This window comes from Aptenodytes patagonicus, chromosome 10, assembly GCF_965638725.1.
Source record: "Aptenodytes patagonicus chromosome 10, bAptPat1.pri.cur, whole genome shotgun sequence".
Classification (NCBI taxonomy): domain Eukaryota; kingdom Metazoa; phylum Chordata; class Aves; order Sphenisciformes; family Spheniscidae; genus Aptenodytes; species Aptenodytes patagonicus.
This window is the reverse complement of record NC_134958.1, coordinates 21,087,570-21,101,323: the sequence shown is the minus strand read 5'-3', so window position 1 is coordinate 21,101,323 and position 13,754 is coordinate 21,087,570. Positions and strand designations below refer to the sequence as shown.

At 39.5% G+C, this 13,754-nt stretch overlaps 2 protein-coding genes across 5 annotated transcripts in view; one reads left to right on the top strand and one right to left on the bottom strand.

Moving 5' to 3' along the window:
- Nucleotides 1-13,754, bottom strand: part of TMEM266 (transmembrane protein 266) — an 89,272-nt gene that overhangs the window by 62,834 nt on the left and 12,684 nt on the right. The window contains exon 1 of one of the 2 annotated variants that reach the window (XM_076348445.1): nucleotides 880-947. The exons of the other annotated variant lie outside the window; for it this stretch is intronic. The gene's annotated coding sequence lies outside the window, so the exon portion shown is untranslated. Of the gene's footprint in view, nucleotides 1-879; nucleotides 948-13,754 lie in introns of those variants that run through there. 2 annotated transcript variants of the gene reach the window in all.
- Nucleotides 1,017-13,754, top strand: part of NRG4 (neuregulin 4) — a 52,409-nt gene continuing 39,671 nt past the window's right edge. For all 3 annotated transcript variants that reach the window (XM_076348449.1, XM_076348451.1, XM_076348450.1), the window contains exon 1: nucleotides 1,017-1,096. The gene's annotated coding sequence lies outside the window, so the exon portion shown is untranslated. The remainder of the gene's footprint in view (nucleotides 1,097-13,754) is intronic.

Sequence of the window (13,754 nt, the reverse complement as noted above, 5' to 3'; positions counted from 1 at the left end):
TTTATTTATTATATCCCTAAGGTAGCAAAATACTAAAACATTTGCCTAAAATTATGCATGTTTAAATCACACACTGATGGGATTTGGTGATTCTGTACCTATGACAGCTTTATGATAGCAATTGTTACACCTACCACCACAACAAAACTAAAATATAAATATCAGCCTTGTTTTGCGATGTTAGCTCCCTAACATCTCATTTTGGGTTGACATTTTACAACATTTTCCAAGAAAATAATTTTTAATGAAAAATTTTAGCCAAATGAATTGTTCTAAGCACTCAGCTTGAGAAAATGGTAAAGGCATGAGGTACCGTGCACCTGTCTTGTGAGACTGAGGAAATTGAGAATCCTGCTATAACTGCATTTGCAGGCCTGGAAAATAAAAGGTAAACGGGGATACAGCTGACTTCGGAAATGGGAACAAAACTGATAGAAACTGGCCTCAGAGGACAGGCAGACAGATGTAGATATGGGAATTTCTTAACATAGTAAAAAACTCACCATTTATTTGGGAGACAGCACAGTGCTAGTACTCAGAACCTCCCTCCCAAAGGGGGTTTAGAAAAGAAAACAATGACAAAAAATGTACAGCTAGATTTTTAAAAATTCTTATCTTTTAGATTAATCTCAAGATTTTGAGGGAAATTAGTCGTAACAGCGGGGCTAGCAACACATAGGACATCAACATGAAATATTTACCTCTCCAGAATACACTCGGTCTTTTTTTTTTTTTTTTTTTTTAAAGCTGGAAAAACGTTCACATGCATACAGAATTTTGTTTTAACAACTCAACCAGATCTGACCAGTGGCAACACCAATAAGCCAGACCTGCTCCCTCTCACTGGAGTTGGCAGCTCTACAGATAAAGTTTGCTCACCACCTGAAGAAGCAACTCGCAGCCGGGCAGCAAGCTCCTCTGATAGCTCCACAGGGAGCAGAGTCCAACTCGCCTTAGCCGAAGGGATCGTTACCATGACATAAGGCGCTCACAAAGGTGAGACCAGTAACGGTGGAAAGAGACCTGAAAGGAGATAGAGGGAGTCAAGTCTCCAAAGGACTCAGTGGAGCCTTCCTGAGAGAAAAAGTGGCAAAAAGTGAGTAATTTCCGGTGCAGATGACTAACGTATTAGCTGATTTAATGAATTAAAAAGACAAGTAGTTAATATGTGCAGTAAGAGGGCAGCACAACTGAAACCTTCAAAACGGACGTAATAGGTTGTGTATATCTATATCCTAAAGGGATTACTATGATTCATGCTTCTTTCTAGGCTTTTTGCAAGCAACAGAAATGTCTTAACATATACTGATATTTTGCAGAAACTTATTCTTTCCATCCACTCCACCTCATCTATCTGTTACGTTCAAAACTGCCTTAAAAAAAAAACTTTTATAGCAGCATAAAACAATTCCAACTTCCACAGGAAGTTTCTGTGCAACTGAGTGGTGTTTAAAGGCAACAAGGAACAGCAGGGTGATTTCAGTCTTCTGCACTTATCTCTCGCTTGCATTCCTATAGGATATAGTATAGGCAAAGAGCAATGATGTGGCTCTCCTCCCTACCAACAGAGACAGGCGGGGGCAGAGGGCAACCTTTGGGTATTCCATCCACCACCCGAAAGTGGAAACTTTCCTTACAGCCCCTTCCACACCTATCCCACTCAGTGCTCGGTAGACAAAAAAGCCTCATCTCTCATGGTCTTATCTGAGGGAAATAGTTAACAGTTCCAGGGTTGGTTTGGTTTTTTTTTTTCCACTTCTTGGAACTGAGACCAAACAGCACACGGTGCATGCTGAGTTACCATATGAGTATGAGTAATGTCCATTTTGTGAGAGTTCAGCGATTCTATTTGTTGTGTGGTGTGTTTTCAAGGTGAGATGGCTGTAGAAAGAGCACAGTTTCCCAAGCTAAACAGAATTCGTTTAAAAAGGGGATATGACAGAAAGGAAAGAATTGTCCCAAAGAGTTTCTAGTGCAAGCTTTGAAGTGGTATAAAAACCAGAAACATTCACTGGTCTAAATGACTGACATACTGTCTTGTGTGTACCAAAAGGACAGTGCAATCTGACGGGAAGCATATTTCTGCATCTGGTTCTCTGTACAGAGACGAGTTTGTAGACTAGTAGCCCAGCTTAAAATGTGCAGGATCATAGTTCAAATCTCAGCAAAGCTGACTCAGCTCTTCACCCCTCTGGAGTAGGTGAAGGAAGTTTCACCCAGTTCACTAAGCTCTTTCTGAGGCAAGACCTTCAAAGTGGTTAAGAAGTGCTGCACTTGCCTTCCAAGCCCTTCAGCTTTCCTCTGTTCTTTGCACAGGTATTACACATGCCAGTGTTCCTCAAAGCTTTTGCAAGGTACCCTTTGCTTGATTATGATTTCTTTCACCCCCTCCTCCGTGGAGGCACTGGCAAGAAACTGCTTCACAGTTCATGGGTTATGCTCAGAATCATGCAGGTTGAGAAGTGGGGTCATGCGCTATAGTTGAGCAAAGGTTCATGCTGCTGCCCTTGCCCAGCACGCATCCTGCCCGAGTTAATTTGTTAATGTTTAGATCAACTACCTATTGTCAGTCACCACACCTTGACTGTAGCTTGCTAATAAGGAGATAAAGTCCAGCTTAAATAACACAAAGCATAGAACAGTTTGGAAAGCATATGTTAAAGCGTAGCACATGTGAGATAGAGCGTATGTACAAACACTAAACACTAAGCTAAAAGAAAAACAAAACAAAACCCCAAGAGCAACCTTAAAAAAAAAATCTGTACTCCACTTGTGCATGAAAACCATGACTTTTAGCATTGGTTTAAGCACAGTCTTACAAAATACATGCCACAATGGGCAGGAAGAAGGTTTAATTTAAGCCTTTTGCACCAAAGTCCCTACTAACTTGCACCCTGTTTAGCTGAGCTGAAGTCAAGACCACGTGGTTCAAGCTGTTTTTCATATTTGCTCACGTTCTGAGGAGTATTATCATGAAGCTGTAAGCTCCTGTACAAAATACAGACACTAACTGAAACATCTGAGTTTAGGTACTTACAAGTAGCTACAAATCCAAATTCTGACATGTTCTTCTAACTAAGGATTCTTCCACACAGGCCCCCAACAGCGGCTTAGACACATGGACAGGCTCACAGTTTGCACTCAAAGCAAATGCAACAGGCCACACTTAGAGGAAACATTGCTGTTAGCTGCACTGCAGGTTTTTGGTATTCTTACCCAGCTTCTGCTCCTTCCTCTGCCCATGCCATAGCCATGCACCTGCCCATGGGCCATTACTGTGAGCTGGACCAGGAAACTGATTTGGCATTTTAATCAGCAACAACAAAATTATTTTTCTTTTCCTGCACTTTTTTTTTTAAAAAGCAGGATGGCTTCGCTGATACAGGTCATAGTACAACTCCAAAAATAGTTATGTCAGCAAAACAGACAGGGTAGGGCAGTGCACTGTGGACACAACCACAGAAACAAATGGCACAGGAGAGAAATACTTAAGATCAGAAATACTCAAATCAAAGATAATGTGTTGAGCCATTGGCAATATTCAACTGGAGTAAGCACCCAACCTGAAAATGCTTAACAGATTGAGGAAGCGGGGGAAATGAAAAGGGCTTCTGTGTGGGGTTTTTCCGCCTTCTGTGTCACACTGGAGCTTTTTATTCTGAATCTAGTACACATCAGGAAATGGAATTTTGTTTCCTTTGTGCAAACAAGTTATGTCCTTATTTTCAAGCCTAGAAATTAAAATTCTTTTACAGTCTAAAGCTCAAATGTAAATGATGGCCAATAAGGTTCCTACTGGGCAATCCTAAGGACGTCGTGGAGCTATCCAGAAAAACAGAAAGGGAAAGAGGGTATAATTTGAAATAGGAGTAGGGGAAACGCCTAACTCAGAAGCTTTCAAAGAGGAAGGGGAAGTGTGATTTAGGAGTAGCTACATTTAGCTCTTGTGAATTAGACTAGCCAAATTTCTTTTGTGATTAACACCATTGATATCACCCTGATGATCAGCATGAACATGACGTGATCACTCACCTCTACCAGTGCAAGTCACATTTCTTCAAGAACTGAAACTAGGCTCCCTGGGATCACAACCTGACAGTTCTGACAACTGTTTTTTGTTTTAACCTCTCTGTGAAAATTTTAACCAGCTCTACACATCTCCATTTAGAAAGTTTTATTGGTCATGTATGTCAAAACTGTTTCCTTCAGAAATCCAACAACCTGCACTTTTGAAGGGGAAACCCTGAAAAACTCCGGTAGGAGAGGTCCCTGCACTTCCTTGCTTCACTTCAGGTTGAACAAAATTATTTTTTCTTTTTTCCCCTAATGGGTGAACAGGTTCTTATTGTGATAAAAAATTAAAATTTCATTTGATTAAACTGACCCTCCCTAAGCCCACTTTTATTTAAGCCAAGAGTTTGATAAAGTATTTGTTTATATGGCTCTGTATAGGTGGATAAGGAATACAGCCTTTATTTGTTTTTCAAAATAAAAGAATTAGATTTGTCAAAAGATAATGAATACAGAAATGCCACACAGGAGACAAACAGCAAATTAACTTCCTTAACAAGTCAAGTACATGTGATGTTATTTTAACACTATTTAACTACTATTATTTTTAACACATTATTTTAACATATTATTTTAACACTGCAGATTCCCAATTCCATTCATAGCTTTAACATTCCCATGCAGTATCCAAAAAAGGAAAGAGGTACAAGAGATAGAGCTTTTTATTTCAAGGCAGAAGGGACATTGAATTTTGCATCTTTTTTATGGAGGGATCTACAGTAAAGTTTTTAAATACATCACATTAAAAAAAGGAAAAAACCCTCCATCACAGGAAAGGTATTTAGACTGGAAAAAATCAGGCATTCAGAAATTAGGAAACGGTAGATTTGAACTTGCTCATGCAGCCATAATTCTATCCCCTTGTGGGATCATCCTGTATGCTGAAATTAAGCAGAATGCTGTTTGGGGAAAAAAAGAGCATGTAATCATGTAACTAAAGACTGTCTCATTATTCATAAGTATAGCTCATACTTTCTAGAGAGAAGTTTAGACAGGCCAAAAAGGAGAAAAATGATCTTGTGCACAATCATAATCTCTCCACAAATACATCATGATCATTGGTCGAATCTTGAACTTTTCAATACTGCAAATTTGGACCACAGTACAAATAACGCTAGCTGGAAGAAAGCCTTTAGAGGAGGGCTAGACCAATACAAACTCCCAGGAGAAAGCCCAGTCAAGCCCACCCTCTTCCAAGGAGCTTGCAGATGTGCAGCACATGGTACTTCCAGACAGAAACAAACAGGAGGAACTGCTCTGTTTGGGATGGTTATGAAAAAACTCCACTCATGCTCCTTCCCTCTGCTATCTCTTCACCTAGAAACTGGGGAGAGAGGGCGGGGGCTATGTAGCAGGTCTACAAACAGTGTTCGGTGACACACTAACACTCCAGCATGAATATGCTTTCAACACATACCAGGGCTGCCATGACAGCTCCTTTGGGCTCTTGTTCAAGTTCAGGCTACACAGTGCATACTGGCACTGTTGAAATTCAGTTGTTCTGATACACTACCAACATTTTCCAGAAAAGGCACATGTCCAGCAGGTACTGCAGCAATCCACAATGTAGCTAATTGTGAAGATGTCATGGGGCAAAGAAAAGGCACTTCTCTGGATTGAGGGCCTTCTGCTTGCCAAATTTTAACACTATGGCAAATAACGGGAGCAATATGGCATCTCAAAAATCTGGAAGAACTGAGTAACTGTCAAGGCTACCCAAATAGAAAGTTTGCTCCTAGCTCCTTAATAAAGAACATGCTCTCGTTCAGCAAGGGTACTCATTTGATCTCTTACTCTGGAGTAACTCTCCAAGCTTGCTATTTACCTTACTTTTACAAACTGCCCCCATTTAGCTGTAATAAATTGGTGATCCCAACAGTTGTTCTCTATAGCTTCCCAATGTGGTTGAAGTGGAAGAACCCCCACCCTCCCCCGCCACTATAGGGCTCTCAAGTCCAGAGAACAAACAAAAGAGAGCAATCACATATTTAAAAGGTCCCTTTACAGACTTGTCTAGTCTTCGAAGTTTGGGCCTGCTTTAATAAGCAGGGAAACCACATAAGCATTAGGCACGAGGCTGCCAGCTTACACTATTTTACAGCATGTCTCAACATCTCGTGCTCTGCTTATGGCTCCAACTGCTGAAGATGGTACTTTCATTTGAGAAAAAGTGAGGTCATATCTACACATACAAAGCAGCACCACTTAGACCAGACGTGTCTCCTAGTGACATGATCTCTCTTTACAGCCCAGCACAAGGATACTAAACAGGGACCATGGGCATGGATAAATAGCTCTGGCAGGATGCTGTGTTGATACTGCTGCTGGGCTCACAGTTGGAAAGCTCATTATTAGTTAGCTTTTGCGATGTGCCACTGCACACATTGATAGGAACAAGCCTGGCATCAACAGCTCCACTGGACTGAAAACATCTGGGTTTTTTCCAGTCTGGGAAACTAAATGACCCTGGGCTCAGCCAGCACATGGTTAGAAGATCATTTGGACACATTTCATAACACAGGCACTCGCCCCCCAACCCAACCAAGACTTTGTGCCACGAATTCTGGTTCTCAAAATAAAAAACCTCCAATCTCCCTTGGATTAAATATTAAAATATTAAATTGAAACCCAAAGTTGGGTTTTTATTTGTTTGGCTAACAACAATCCCATTTCTGAATTTTAAATATTTGGGGATGACACTAACCTGAGTCATATTAAGCCAAATTATCACTATTGGAAGCAAAGCAAGTACCAATTTAGTTTCAAAGAAGTTTGGTTTGCTTGTGTCTGTCAAGAATCAACTCTGGGATTTTGCTTCTAGTTCTCTTTTTCTTATTCCCTGGAACTGCAGTGAAAAGTCACTAACCAGAGACCTGCAGCCAAGACTTCTGTTTTCAGGCCAAGCAAAATAGGTCCAGCCACTCTTTGGAATAGTAAAGAAAAAATACATACGCTTTCAACATGCTAGAATGAATGTTTTTAGTCCTATATACATACCTGGCAGGTCTTCTCTGATTAGATTTGAGTTAATCACACATGCACTTAGTTTTTTGCAGTCTGCTAATGGTTTTTGAGGTAAAAATACAAGTCCATTTGAATCCGACAGCAAAATTTATTTGGACGAATTTCACTCGGGCTTTTAACACTAGTGACAAGAGTAACACAAATACTGAGTCAACCCGCTTTGAGATATCCCTCAGTACAATGTATGTCTCAATTCAGGGGGATGACACTGTCAGCCTGTCTTAGGGGACACTTAGTCATGTGAAAGTACTAGGGTCACCCCCTGTCTGCCATGAAAATGGTTAAAACTCACTACATTTAATTTCCATCCACCATATCTGCTGCTCATCTTACTTGGAGGTTAACCTTCTAATAAACACAAGCTTGAGTATTTGCCCATAGCCTTAGATTAATGTAACTTGAAGATTACCTTTCAGCCATTAGACTTCAGCCTCAAGACTCTTCCTTAAGCTATTAATTATTATTTTCTTTAGAATGCTAGGCCTAATAGATTCTGGATTGAAACACCTTTAGAAAATTTCAAAAGTATTCTCTAATTTTCTAGAGGAGCTAATGTCAACCAAAATACAAAAGATTCACAACACTACAATAAGAATGGGGGAAAGTACAGAGAAAACCTCATGAGAATTCTTGGCATTTACTTATTGTCTTGGAGCTGAGGATTTCAATGCATCTTACCAATTATGGCTCTGTGAGGCCTGTAAATATTATATTCCTATATCAGAAGGAGACTGAGAAGAAAGTTCTTTAGACCAATTCTGTGTCTCTTAATCAGCAGCACAGAATCAAAACAAACGCAAGCAGACTGGTACTAAATCCAGTCAAGCTATTAGACAAGTCAAAACCAGCATCTGGAACTAAAGATTTTATGATAAGAACCAATTATACTACAAATATATATTTGAGAAATACCTACGTTCTGTCATTCCTGATAAGTATTGTGGGCAACATTCCAGACAAAATGCAGTAAATTTATATGAATTTATTGCTTTACTGTGTATCTTAAAAGCAAGTATATAATAATTAGCCCATTGATGTGAAATACATTGCTCTTCTCCCAAACAGCGCTATGCTTTGTAATGTAGCTTTTAGAAACAAATTGTCCAGCTGTTTTGATTGCAATTTTACAAATAGCTGCAGTATTTCATCCTGGTGATGCATACAGGGTAAACCTCACTCTGCAAGATCAGACAGCTAATAAAATTCTTGAATTCACATCCTGTCTGGTACTTTAGAAGAAAGTTATTTCACACAGTGCATGGGGACACAACAGTTGTACTGTTCGTGGCTGGGAAAATATTTCCTGACCACTGGGAGCCTATAATGCAAGATTTAACTGCCTTATCATAGCATGCAGCATACTGATAGTCATTATTTTAATATACAGCTAGTGCATTTAACTGTATAACCCTGACTCCCTCAGCAGGTGATGGAATGCATTTACTAGATATTATAGGCCAGGCTTCTGCCACAAAATACTGATGGTGAGGGACTCGGTCCAAGCTGTGAGGAAGCAGGCCCAGCCCTGGCAGTCCTACGTACAATCTGGAGGAAGTAGCCCACCCAATGCAGCCATGTCAACTGGCCAGTAATTTCCACATTTAGTAGCCAAGCCTGCACCTTCCCCCCTAACTTCTAATTGAAGTCTGGAAGACAACATCACAGAGGAGACACACATGGCTAGTGTATGTTTGGAGTCTGCCTAGACTGTCTGCTGCGAACTGCATAGGTAAGAGAGCAAATAGTTCTTCCCACCGGTCCTGGAAACAGGATAGAAACTGCTTGCCCTTTGTCCTGCAGCAAAAAGTAACTACAGTGCAAGGGTTAGCATAATTTCCCTGATCCTACCAAGTATAAAGGGGAAAGAAAAAGCAGAAACTTGCATAGTCTCTTCAAAAGTTCATCTAGTTGAAGATGTCCCTGCTCATTGCAGGAGGGTTGGACTAGATGACCTTTAAAGGTCTCTTCCAACCCAAACCATTCTATGATAAGCAGCACAGCAACAAAGTGCATGGAGAGAGAAGGGACAGGATCTGGTTTGACACCTGTTGCAGCCAAATCCCAGCATATGGCCTGATAAAGAATTCACACAGCAAAAAGCCAACACCCCCAAGGTCTGGTTCAATATACGACTATAAACGATATACCTCATGAACAATTACACTTTTACGTCTACCTTAAATTGTGCATTTAAAGTAGATATTTTTGAGCTTAAAAAATAGTATGTTCATTTTAAAATAATAATTTCAGGCACTATCTGTACCTAAATATATGCTTTGGAACTTTGAAGCTCTAGTTTTTCTACTTAGAAAAAAAATTTATTTTTTTGAACTTTAATGTAAACATTAGGTTTTCAGAACTTTTTTACTAGAGGTAATTGATTCAGTAGTTATTTTGTATGGAATACAAGAAGGATCACTGAGGTATGCAAGAGGAGTAGTTTCTGAAAGTGTTGAAAAGTATTTGCTCTGTACAGGCATACAGAATTTTTTCTGCAGGATGAAGCTATTTTTTTTATTCATATAAATACATATTAGAATGCATTCAGCTACTGGTCATATAATACATCACACATGGGAAGTAAAAACGCTAAACTGATCTTTTTCCCCCTTCAAGAATACATAAGCAACATCACCATCCCTGCCCAGCCCTCATCTCTTTTAAACCCTGCAAGAACAGAGGACTGATACTCTTGTCATATGAATAAATGGAGGACACCACAAGCTACTGAATAAATTCCAAAGAGCGCAGGAACACCTACCCGTGAACTCCCTTTGTTTTAAAGTGGGGAACTGTCAGCTTATGCTCTTCCACCAATAGCATCGGTATCACAGAGAAACTTGAGATTAAATTCTCAGTTGCTAAGGGCTCACAAAGTTTACTCTTCACTAGGAAGTTAATCTTATTGTGATTTAACACTGTGAGCAGAGAAACAGTTTTCACTGTGGCACACTAATTTGGGGCCACTGCTAACATACTAAGAAATCCACGTTGTAAAGCAATGAGGATGGTACTCTGGGATTCAGATTTAAAATTTACTTCTGCATTCCCTCACAGGCTTCTGTAATGCACTTTGAATCAGGGCCTTAAAGACACATGGTAAAACTGAGCACCACCACAGTTGACCACGATAATCAACTAAGACCCCAGCAGAACATTAGTGAGAGGCACTGAGCAATAAGAACAATACTTCAATACGTTAGAGGCAGATAAAATTCATGCTATGGTTCAAACAGAAGTGTTAATGCTGTGATGCTGCTTCAGCTGTTTGGACTTCAGTGCCTGCATGCCACTTCAGGTGCCCAAGCACTTTCACAGGACTACACCATGACTTCCTGGACCAGTTCTCCCTTCAAGGAGAGGGGAAAAAAAAAAAATTTTTAAAAAATTAAGAGTACTTCCCTGCCTTAGAGAAGTATTGATCATAAAGATAGCATAGTGATAAGATACAAAGATAAGGGAAAGCAGCTGATGAATCTAACAGAAATGCAGAGGACCCTCACCTCAGAGCTGGTCTTCCTGAAGTGGCACCAAGAACCCCAGAGGTGCTGCAGAGCCCAATGAGGATTTTGCTGTCACTGACAATGCAACAAGAAAGTACAGGAAACATTGCACAGACAGGGAGCTGGCTTCAGCTTCTCTGGCAATTCCAAAAGTAAGCTTTTCAGTAATTGTTCTACTCAATACTTACCAAATCATAGCAAAATGGGAACAAACAAATAGCATAAGAAGTCACATGTATTTTCAACTAAAAGTCATGTATGTTAATTCCTAGGCTGCTCTTTAAATATGGAACTGTAGTTGTTTATTTACAGATGAAAAGAGCTGGGGAGATGAACCAATTGAGAAAAGTTATTCTCATTTAAAATGCCTGGCACTAACTCTGAATCATACCACAGTTGCTTTTGCCTGTGTATTAAATAATTATAACAAACATTTATTAAAGGAGATGCAATAGTTTTCTGTGAACACTTCTCACACATGACAGTGTCTGCTGGAGAAATGTACAACAGACAAGTTTATGCAACAGACTGATATCGTGGAGTTCAGTCCAGGGAACATGTAAAGCAGGTGTATTTGAAAAAGCTTTGTTTGCTCACTATTTTCTTTAAAACAGAAGATCATAAAGAAAACATGACAACCCAATCACACCGGCCCACAGAAAAATCTTTGTTATTCTTCAACACTCTGTGCTGTTGTTCTAAGCATCCACCAAAGCAAGTTAGGGGCATTCTGCCTCTATTGGCACCATACAGACAGAAAAGCTTTGGGCACTACTGTGTGACCCAACATAGCAGTCATTCTGCCACCCTCCACGGCTCTATTTTAGTAGTACCTTATTTAGTACTTCAAGTCCCATGATCCATATCCAATAAGGAGGTTCTGTCTAATACACTGATCAGATAAAAGGATGTTTTTCAAGCAATGGTTATGCAAGGGATCCATACTCCAATGCAAGCCCCGAAACACTAAACAAACACTAAATTATAAATAAAACACATTCTTGCTCTTAAACCCATAACACATACCAGCCACCTGCTTGAAACTGAACTGTCTGTTACAGCTGCAAACACAGACTTCTGTTAAGATTTATCAATTCACCTTTATTAAAATTTAAAACAAACCACTTTACCAGGATAGAGTCATTAACGTTTCTAGGAGGTAGGAAACTCAGAAAAAAGTGTCCAAAGAGAGATGAAAGCAAGGAAACTGTATCTGCACTAGCTTCTGGATTAAGAACATGAAGAGCTGGTCAAACTGTTGGAAATTTTTCAGAAATATTTTTACATCAACATTGCACTAACCCCTCCAACCCAATCACTATCTGCTAAATAATTTATCAATCTCCAGCCAAAGACTGACTAGGACTTTCAATAAAATTTAAGTAAACTAATGAGTACATACTCACTAACTAAACCCAAAGCGCAAGACCACATAGCAAATAGGTACCAGGGTCTGGATTAGAACTCATGTTTCTGACTTTTGGTCTGGCACTCAGTCGGTGAAAAATGCCACTTCCCAATACAAAGAAAAGCCTCCAGTATTGTAAGTGTAGGTTGTTGGGGTTTTTTTTAAACACATATATAAAATCTTCCAAAAATAAAATTAATTTTGCTTTAAAGTCTTGTTTGAATCAGAAATATAAAAGACTGCAAAATCAATACAAATTCTCCAATAAAACAAGAGTATCTGCAAGGAATTAAGATTATACTGGCCTCAGGTCAAAGATTTACTGCACTTGACACTGTAAAAAAAGCAGTAGAAATGAGAAAAACTGCTTGCTGCAAAGACCAATAAGGGGTTTAAAGAGGCAATACCTTGTGATCATTCATTTCTAACCTTCATAGCTCCAAAACACTGATCCTTAATAAAACTGTTATACTCTTGTGTTATCCTTCTCACTCTCAATATACTGATTTCAAACATGATGTCGACAACTGACAGTTCATGGCCTGTTGAGTTTACAACATCTGAAAAACGCAGGACAAAGCTTTCAGATGGCATCAAGCATCTGTTCTCACTGAGAGTCGTCAAAGGCATCCACTGCAAACTTCACTGCAAGATTGAGATGGGAAAGATACCAAGATGACAATCAGAATTCTATGATTTTTAAGGTCCTAGAATGAACAGTCTTTCAGGGCAAGAAAAATTGGCACATACTTTTGTTATTCACATGCAACTTAGAGACACGTTAGGTACTTTAGAAGGTATTTTTTAAAGTGACATGAACCCTGCTCCAAAGTACTTAATCTGAGACAATGTTTGCAGTAATAAGATCACACAGTTTTGAACAGGTATATACTAAATAGCTTATAAATATAGGTTGGTTTAACAGACCTATGATACTTATTGCGATACTGAAGATAGGATCTTTTAGGAAAAATTGAAGGATAGACAGCATGAGAAACAGGGAATGCCTCAGGACACAAAAATGTCTGTCTTGAATCAAAGATGAACAAGTTTTTGAAAAAATACTCCATTAACAAGTAATTTTTTTTAATGCACATTCCCCTTCTTTAACAGCTGGTAATACAGAAACACTCTTCTACTAAGCACAAAACAGACAGGTGTCCAAACGAAGCATAATGAACTTCAGAGAATACTCAGAAGTGTTGGGCAGTAAAGACTAGAAAAATAATCTGCCAAGTACAGGCAGGCCAAAACACAGCGTACCCTCATCCAAGAGCAGAACACACGTGGGACTACAACAATCAATGAGTTTAGATCAGTTCAGGCAGCTGTGCACTTTTAAAGCATCTTACCACTAACTTGTGTACTGCTGCAGATGGCAGACAGAGCACACATTTATAGGGCAGAACTAATTTCTCCTACTTTCAACAAGAGCATGTCCCATTTCAGAAGTCCCAAGGAATACCCATGCTGTAGTGTGATACGTAATTGTAGCATGCATCAAACTTGCACCCATATAAGAAGTCAACCTGTTCCTTTTCCATTAAACTACTATGCCTCCTTTTTTTCTTCTAAAAAAAAATATGGTAAAACACGAGCCATAAAAATTAACACACACACACATTCTTCCCCCCTCTGCTTTTAGAGGAAATGGCTTACTGAAAGAAGAGATTGCTTTACTGTGTCCAGGCCAATAGTTTTCCTCTTCGGATTAGAGAGGATTATAGCAGCTCATGCTGAGCTAGCAC